Source organism: Vidua chalybeata, chromosome 2, assembly GCF_026979565.1.
Source record: "Vidua chalybeata isolate OUT-0048 chromosome 2, bVidCha1 merged haplotype, whole genome shotgun sequence".
Lineage (NCBI taxonomy): Eukaryota > Metazoa > Chordata > Aves > Passeriformes > Viduidae > Vidua > Vidua chalybeata.
Window position 1 is genome coordinate 105,061,374 of NC_071531.1, and position 9,818 is coordinate 105,071,191.

Below are 9,818 nucleotides of genomic sequence, written 5' to 3' on the forward strand. Positions count from 1 at the left end.
TATGATCATATGAATATAAGGTCCAAAAGCAGGGAAGCTAAATGGGAAATACTTCTTCCCCTCAGTGTTTCGCAAGACCTCATGATTTCAAGACACTTTTGTGCTTGGGAAGAGGAATTTATGGTTAGTTAATATTAGAGAGTGATAGCCCTCATACACAGTTCTCCTTTTTAAATGGATGATGGCTGCTACTAAATTATAGTAACAAGAGACAAAAAGAAGGTTTGGGCCAATTTATTAAAATAATTTCTCTTATTTCATGGTAGTCATTCTAGTTCTTGATGCCACAGAGAAGAGCCATTTATTTTCTTTGTCTGAGCTGAACCTGAATCTTCTGATCTCTCACTGCAAAAGCACTGCCCCATAGATTGCAATGAAATGTTCATGAAAGACCCTCAGTGACATCTGTGCAGCTGTTTAATTGCTCATTTGCCAGCATGGAAAAAACCCAGTGTCAAAAAATTCCATCTAAAATGCAAACTTCAAAATACTCTAAATCAGATGATAATCGTCTTTACTGATGCTTAAAGTGCCATAATTTTTATCCAGACAGCAATGACATTATGCAAAACAACATGAACTTGGGAGTACTTGAAAGAAAGAATTACATGAATGTGAAAAGCTACAAGAACTGTTAGAAATGCACACAGACCATCATCTCACACCACAAATAGGAGCCAGGATGACAATACCATAAATTAAAACAACCCTCAAGCAAAAACTAACAGCCAGGAAATGAGAAACAGATTTAAGACAGAGAACAGAAACCAGAAAGCATGACCACTAATGAGATTCTGCACAACACTTACAGTAACAAAGGAGGTGACAAATGATAGCAGAGATAGAGAATTAATAAGGAAGTACAAATTATATTTCCTGTTTATGCTGTCTTTCACCTTGCATAGGTACCTAGAAATTGGAAAGGGGGCATACTTTCAATAATCTCTCACTTTAGAGGGTTGGAAAGCTGGGAATGGCATGAAAATCCAATTGCAACACATCTCACAGCTGGAAAGTGGAGAAAAAAAGCAAGCTGATATAACCTGCAGAATTAAAATAACATTATAATGCATAAAGTGATGCCCAGCCAGTACAGGAATAATGACTTCAACTCAGATTACAACAGCCAATTCAGTGTAAATTTACTGCATACTAATGTAGTGTCATACTCATTTCCTCTTCCCCTAGTGCTGCTCGTATTAAAGTCAGGATTCCCATATTTCTGTCCAGGATTTCTGCCCAGATAATGCGAACGCAGGGAAATTGATGCATCTGGGATACCTCAGAGCGACTGCACACATGAAATACAGATAACCTGTTTGTGAGAAAAGTCAGGCCTGCTGCACATGTTCCATTAAGCCCAGCTCTTGTGGAGCCCAGGAGATATTGAGTCATGCACAGAGCCCAGTTTCAGCATGTGTGCTGTGGGGCCAGCGCATCCCGGGCTCTGCGTGTATGTGCTCCTCTGGTGGTCTGCACCAGAGCCATGGATGCATCCAGAGCTGTGACATCTCCACAGCCTGCCAGAGCAGTCAGGCTGTTGAAGATCCACAAATCCTGGGCAAGGAGTCCAAGCCCTCACAGAGCCCATATACAGGGAAATTTGGGCATAGGCAGAGCAAATTATGGGCTGTTGATCCCCAGACTAGGGCAGTCAGAATGTAATTTTGCAAAAGTCACATCTAGACAAGGCTGGTGAAGCAGCTAAATTACTAAACATGAGAAATTAGCAGTCTACTAAATAAATAGAAAAAAATACAACCACAGGTTGTGAACAGAAGTCTTGAATGACATGAGTTCTATGTAATCTATCAATACTATGGGCATAGCTTAATATTGTTCAATCTGAATTGAATCTTTTAATCTGTAAACTAAGAAAAAAGAAAATGTTCCTGCAACATAAGTTTTCTTATTGTTAGGAAACATAGTGCATTGGAATCTCATAACACTGCACAAAGTCTCCCAAAATGCAACCATTTATGCTCTTAATTTCTTTTCTCCTGCTATCCTAGTGTCAGTACTATTGCTGCATTATGATAATGGATAATGAAGGTGCACTTCATGTACAACATGAAAAAACACATATATGGGAGATTCCACTCAATATGGAAAAAAAAACATTTAAAAAATCTCATAAATATACAAAAATGAATAAAATGAAATTAATAAGTACTATGCCTTATTGAATGCGTGTAATAGAGAGAGTCTACAAAATAAGAAGTCATAAATGGGATCAAAATACTTACTATTCTTTAGGACAAGGAAAGACATTTATGCAGTCAGGTGCTAATACTGAATCACGTACTCAGGAGCTTTTTCTTTAGGTCAGTTAAACCCAATTCATCCCAGTGCAATGCTACCTTCACTTCAGTTGTATCAGAGCTTAATGAACCTAATTGGACTACTTCATTAATTGGTATATATGATAACAGATCATTTTTGGAGTACCTTTTCTTTTTGTTTGCCTTTACATTGTGAATACTTCACAGAAATCAAAAGGCCAGGAGTCCTGACTAAGAAAAATCTTAAGTATATGCTTAGCTTGACTTGTGTGTATAAACTCATGATAACAATGGAATTTTTTTCCTCTGTCTTCCCAGATGAGATATTTTCCTAGAGAGAATCTTTCTTTTACATGTTACAAAACCTTTTTAGAACAGAAAGCCCATACTTAATGCCATAAATCTGTGTTTCCTCAATCCCATACTGTACTGAACTTCTGTTCCAAATTAGCAACCCCACAAATGACCTTCTGGCATGAACCTACATGCTTTTGCTATCCCAAATTTTTATCTCTACCTTTAGAAGGTCTTTGCTATGTCTTTTAATATGAGCACTCCTGCATTTTTTTAAAAGTTGACCTTTAGGACTAATGTCTAACCTGAATTATTTTACAGCAATATATAACACTAAGAAAATAGATGACAACAGATGTTTAGCAGGCACTGAAATCTTCCTGAAAAGTGAAGAGCATAGAGTATATGTGTATTGTTCTGCTAGCTCAGGATTCTTACTTGCAATGTGGCCAATGTCCTTGGCCAGGAATGTGCCCCTCTCCATGTCCTGCAGGCTGGCTTTGTCAGAACAGAGTCTGGCTCCCCTCCTTGGAGAAACTTAGCAACTGCTTGCTTGGGCTATTGCTGCTCCTGCAGGGATGCAGCCATCCTAAGCTTTAAGGTGCTCCCAAATACCCTATCATGCTTCCTCCACCTCCAAAACCTCCCCAGCTCTGATACCAAGAGTCTGATGTAACAACTCCAGATGTGTTACAGACCATGAGAGAGAGGAATATATAGAAGAACAGTTCATGCTTGGAGCAACAGCTTAATTCTATATAATATTTACTGCCGGTATAAAATCCTAATTAAATGTCAAACACTGCAGTATGCACCAGTTTGGGTAGAGTTAGAGATACCGAGGAACATTTTCACTCTCCTCTCATAATATACTGACTGGACTTCATGTATTAAGTTGGATGACTTATTCAGTCTCAGCAGAGGAACTGTCCAGGGACTCTGAGTTCTCAGAGTGTTATTTTAAACTAAAACCCAAATAAAACAATTTAATGCCATTAGCGTTATAAAAGAAAATATTACTTAAGTGCTGTCCTTAACAAAGCTTCTTTATGCAGTTCACACTTGGTTTAGAACTGACATCTCAAAGAACACTCCATATTTTATCCTCACTCATCACCATCATCTACGAATAATAAAATTCTTACATGTGTACGTATTTCAAAAGAAGTCTGAGACTGAATTCAGGCTCTGTGCTTCACACCTAGCCAACGAAATTGAAGCCAGGAGTAGGAAAAGGTCTCTGGGAGGTTCCCACTCCCACTCCCACAGGAGGAATGTCCCATGGCTGCTGGGGAATGTGTTCTGATGCTGCTTACAAGCACTGCCAGCAGTGATGATCCCACAACCCCCACCCCCCCCCCACAACCACTTTGCTACTCTCTCTGTTGCAACTTAAACACATTATTCTTTGCCCTTTCTCTGGCAGGTCTTGACAACATTTTATTCTTTCCCTGTTTGCAGCAGACTTTTTACATATTCAAGGGCTGTCTTCATATCTTTCTTAAACCTGTTTTCTTCCAGACTGCACTAGTCTCAGAACCAACACTGAGCACCAGGTGAGGCTTCAAGCAGCATCCACTGAAGTCAGAGATTATTTTGCTTGCCAGTATTGCTCCTATTTTCAGAAAACACCCTGTGCTATTTGCTTTTCAAAGGAAAAGTCTACAAATTGGCAGTAGATGACAGAAAATGAAGTTCTCTGAAGTGCGATGATTGCTCCCATATTTTGCCCGAGCTGGTCCTTGCAGTAATACCTTGTCTGTGTTTGGGTTTGTATGTTTGAAAACAGCAGCATAAGCATAGGTATATTCCCTGCATGGATTGTCTCTTACTTGCAAAAAATGTGATGAATTTGCCTGACTTTTCAGATGTTGAATTCTCCTTCTCTATTATACATCAAAAATCTTTTGTTTCTGTCATACAGCTGAAGAGTGAGCAGAGCCACTGTCATTCTGCCTAGGTTAATGTATGCTGTATTCCTCTTCCACCACAGCAGGGTGCCTCTAAGAGACACTCTCTGGTCTGTCCCCAGAGAGCAAAAGGATGTGTCTGTGTGGAAATTCACAGTAGATGAGTTTCCAGACATGCGGCAGCCTTTTCACCTCCAAAAGCCTCCAAAGTTGAAGAGCTGCCTGAATTAAATTCTCTTCTGTTGTCTGTCCTTAGCTAGAGGCACTTCTGCCCTCTCACACTTCCTTGTCTTTTCAAAGTGTAGACTTAGATGGCAAAGAGTGAATAGCCCAGGCAGCACTCTGTGACCTCAGCACCAGCACAGGAGTCACTCCAAAGGGATGCACTGCACCACACACTCCACCTGGCACAGCACCCTCCTCACTGGAATACCTTCAGAAATTGTCTTAGAGCTTACATTTCACCCCTAAGGCAACATTCTGAGGTCAGCATGTCTTTGGAGGGCAATCACTTGGCAGAGCCTCTGACTTCTCATGGACTTTTCCAACTTCAGTGCTGAATGTGGCCCCAAAGGAAGATGAGTCCAGAGAGGCTTACAGCACCACACTAATGGAAATATCTTCTCTGGAATTCTCAGCTGGTCAAATACATTCCAAATCCACTCCTATGGTAATGTTCACATGGAGAAACAGAGGGTTGTAAAGAGTCTGTCCTGCATTATCTGGTGAAAGTATGAAATTTTCTGCACTCATTATCTTTTTTTTTTGGTAGAAAGCAAACAAAAAAACTAACAAACAAGCAAACCAACAAACCCAACAAGAAACAAACAAACAAAAATATTTCAATTGGTTAAAAAATACATTTTAACTGGTTCTCGGATTCAAAGAGAATTATTGCAAACCAGTTCCTCCCATGGCACTTATCAACATTCTCAAGCCTATAACCAATAACGTGTATTGCATTTCATCTGATGAGATCTTTTAAAGAGATAGAGGGCTGCTAAACAGTTTGAGGTTATTAATCTGTCAAGTACAGAACATCAAAGCCTGTAAATATTTGTAAAAGCAATTTTTAAACCACAAAAGCTATTAAATATACAAGAGACATGGAAAATAGTGGCAACAGGAAACAGAAAGCAATGGAAGAGCAGAAATCCATCTAATGGTATATGCAAGCATTTCTACCATACTCAGAGGATTTAGGTGAACTACTTCTCCAAGTTACAATTAAGTCAGTTCTAATTACTTTAATTTTCAGTTTTTCATTTTAAATTTCCTGCTTACACACGACCCCAAATTTCAGATGTAATAGAGTGACCCCCTATATAATTTTAGAACTGTCTTCTTACAGGGAAAATGGACAACATATCTGCAGATACTAGTGCACCACACCTGTATTCGTAAAGCTTTCTCCATATTTTTTATTTCTCTACAGTCATAACATGGAGGAGATGGAGGGAAATATTGGAAAGCACAAGCTTCTCATCTTGACTTCACTCCTACACCTAAGAGTCACCACATCTAATTGCTTTTGGAAGCTTCAGGTTTCTGGGTTTTCCATTTATTATATCTCTAATGGTTATCTGGATTTGGGACTTCTGGTCTAGGCTTTTTCTCCAGTATGAAGTTGGAATTTCACACATGTTATTCTATTCTTTGTTACATGCCAAACAGAACAGAATATGCAACAGGATCACCCATACTGCCTGTGACAGTTACATGTCTGTGTCACAAGTGTCAGGTTTTGGTGTATGAGATGGTTTATTACTGGCCTGCTGTAACTGCACTCTGTCGCTGTAAATTCCCTTAATCCTCAGAGTGAGTCTTGTTGTACAGACACATTTTTTAGTGTTTGCAGAACGAAAACAAAATTCTGAATCATCTGAATTACAAACATTAGAAGTCTCAAAGCTGGCATCTTGAGAAATCCTGCATCTTGTGCTGTGGGAAGGGTAGTACAGATTGCAAGGACTGATGGCAAGGACTGTGGGAGAGGACCTAGTCAGGAGGAGGCTGACCAAGTGATTGATGCTGCTCAAGCTCTCCACAGTTCATAAAGCACCAACAGTTCAATCTGTCTTGGTCAAATTTGCATAGTGCTTTCTGTTTATTCCCAGCAAAAAGATATTGCAGACAAAATGTTAGAAGTAAATTTAATCCTTACTCAAAATCAGCATTACCATAATATCCCAGCACTCAGACTGTGCCTTCAGGCAGGGTGATGAGTGAAGGGTACAGAATATAAATTGCACACTCCCCATCTTGGAGACTGTCTTTTGAAGGAGAGGTCACAGCATTTGTACAGGTAAATATTCCAGGAGAGCTACTTTGCTGAGATGTTTTGTTGCTGCATCGAGTGTGTTAGATAAAACTTGATTACATATGCCTTCCCTGTGCAAATGGTGATCCTTCCTCTCTTCTCCCTCTCTGCATGATTACCAGCTCTTTTTGCAGAGTCCCCAATTGAATTGGCATAATTCTGCACTTGGGGGACTCCAATAGTGGGATCAGCTTCATTTTTAAGTGCTTATTTCTTTGAAATATCTTTTTAATCAGGGAGAATACTAAACAGGACCCTTCTTCAAAGTGCATTGTTTTGTGACCTAATGCACCCATAGTTTGAGAGTCTCTGCTGCACAAGATGACATTTCTGTGTCAACTTTTATGAACTTTTTTTGCAAATATCCTCCTGAGTTCATTACAGTATTAAGGCAGAGAATGGAGCTGTTTATCCCAAACATATGCATTTATTAGTTGTGTGTTCCCCTGCCTTTTTTTTCTTTCTGCAATTCTTTTACAGTGTTATGACTCGCCCCAACATTTCCTCTCAGCTTTTCTGTTTTTTTCTTCAGTGTGAGTTGGATTATTTTGAATTAATATGATCATAGCTGCAGAGCTTTCATTGTATACTTTTCCTTGGAGCCTGGAGGCCTATTATTTGGGATGAGGTTGCTTTTACCATCAACATTTTCTCCTGTTTGGTACTAACGTCACAAAAGCGCCTGCTTTTAATTGCAAAACTTCTGCTATTTCTATACCAAGCTGCAGAACTGGAGTTCTCTACTCTGCAACGTGACTGTCTGTTCCTTTTCTGCTTGCTGGCTTCAGGCAACAAACACACGAGAATTTCAATTGTATTTTCACGTAATTTTCCTCTGTCTCATCGTTCCAATGTTTCAGACATTAGTTTTAAGACCATATGTTTCTTCCAGAGCATAAATACCTTAATTAAGATGTAGGCTTAAAACAATCCCTAAATAGTTTGAAGAGGTCTGAACAGATTTTTTAAATTTAGGCAGAACTTCAAGCTTTTTTGCTAAAAGCTCTCAGGTTTTGTATATCATAAAAAATAATCAGACTACATCTAGACTACATCTCCTTGAAGATTTTATTTTAGACACTGCTTTTAATCTGTTGGCACAGAACTGAATGAAAGAACGTTTTCTGAGAAAATGCTACTCAGTAGAATTGCAGAGTTTTCCACGTTACAATGTGTCACAACCAGGGTTGAGAGAAGCAGTTGTTACCACATGATCACATGGTTTCTTTCTAAATTTGATCCCTTGCTTCTCAATAATACATACCTTCTTTTGTTGATTTTTTGTTTGTTTTCCCCCTCCTTTTTTTTTGCTGTCCATGTCACTAGACAGCATTATTATTATTATTATAATTTATTATTAGGTCTGATTGAAACAGTACAGAATTGTGAAATTCATAAAATAGATTTTTGCCTAAGCAGTAGTACAGGTTGCAAGACCTGCAGCAATTTCTCAGAAGTCATTGGGAAGATAAGAAGTCAAAATGCTGTCAGACAAGCTTAACTACATGGAGATGTGAATAGGAGCTAATCTATGACAAGGAGGCTGAGAGGCATAAAAGTGTGATCTATTCCTGGCATAATTTAGAAAAAAACACAACCATTTTCTTCAACTATTTGCTAACGGGAGAGTGAACTGTGAAGATCTGTCAGATACTCAGTGGGTTTTTTACAAAGACAAAACTGACAGAGTTTTTAAGAGGTAAAATGAAGTCCCAGTGAAATAAATATATGTCACTAAAAAGAGTGACTACAAATGGAGTCTCACATGGTCCAAGTGAAATGGAGACATGGTCCAAGGGAGTCAGGCTCTTTAGGTTGATCTACACAGCAAGATGTGTAGATCTTGGTCAGATGTGTGAACTAGATCAAGTCTGACCCCATGAATCTGAATTCAGAGATGATTTTAAGGTTTTCTGGTTTCATTTTGGTGGTAAGTCGAAGCTCACTAACAAATTAACATACACAAATTATTGTCCCATTATACTTTAAAAGTTCTTCCTCTTTACAAAACAGACAACATTCTAAAACCCCAGAAATGTTTTGAAAATAAGACTTCAATAATTTTCCTTTTTACAATGTATTTAAGTACAATAAAACCTTTTAGAGGAGCTATTTCAACATTTCTTTGAAGTGTGTGACACTCTGAATCAATTGGATGGCATAGTGCTAACAACCACCTGTTTTCCTAGAGGCTATTGCTATTTATCTGATGGCCCCAGGATTTTCAGCTCAGTTTCCTCATGTCTTGCCCCATACACTGTATTTTATACTGCCTGAGTAGGGAGAAATAATTCATGTGAGTCCTTTTGTGGGCTGAAGATCTTAGTAATGCCCTGTGGCAGGCCGCTCAATATGTGCATTTGCAGAGCCATCTGCTACCTGCAGTTCAACAGAGAACATGACTTGGCTAAAATGATTACTTTTTGTACAGAGACGTGCTCATACAGTTTTTTTCTGGCTGTTCTGAGGTTTCAGGAACATATATTATTTGAGTCCTTGAAGAAACGAATTCATTCACCACACCCTTTTCTGCTGGGAGCTGTCTGGCCACATGTTTTCTTAGGATTTGCATCAAAATTAAATATCCAACAGTAACCACCTGCAGCCTGCACATATGTGTGGTTCATGGTCAAGTATTTAATAAATTCAGTTCCATAAGGAAAAAAAAGAAAATCTGTGCTACTTGTATTTTGTGTCTCTATGCTAAAAGACAAATGTATCTAGTTCAGACTTGTACTTAAATATCCCAAAGGCGACAAGCAGCTCTTTATGTGAATGACACTTGACTTATGTTTGAAGAATATTTGGACTTTGACTTGGAAGCACTCAGACATAAAAAGGAAGAGATTCATTTTGAACAGATTATAGAAACCATGTGTGACAGAGTAGAACAAATGTTAAGCACTTGTTTTGAACATATTTGAGAATGGCACTACTAGTATTTTATGCACGAAGCTTGCATAAACAGAAAAACATATCCACTAGCTTCTACCTTAATAGGTGTCCCAGATA

The 9,818-nt window shown here is 38.7% G+C and overlaps 1 long non-coding RNA gene across 2 annotated transcripts; it reads left to right on the forward strand.

The window, feature by feature from the left end:
• Positions 1-4,883: 4,883 nt before the first annotated feature.
• Positions 4,884-9,424, forward strand: LOC128783970 (uncharacterized). 2 transcript variants are annotated; one of them, XR_008429304.1, is made up of 3 exons: positions 4,884-5,156; positions 5,922-6,030; positions 9,275-9,424. It is a non-coding gene; the product is annotated as an uncharacterized LOC128783970 (long non-coding RNA). The 2 variants fall into 2 exon arrangements; XR_008429305.1 differs by having other exon boundaries at positions 9,282-9,424.
• Positions 9,425-9,818: the final 394 nt, after the last annotated feature.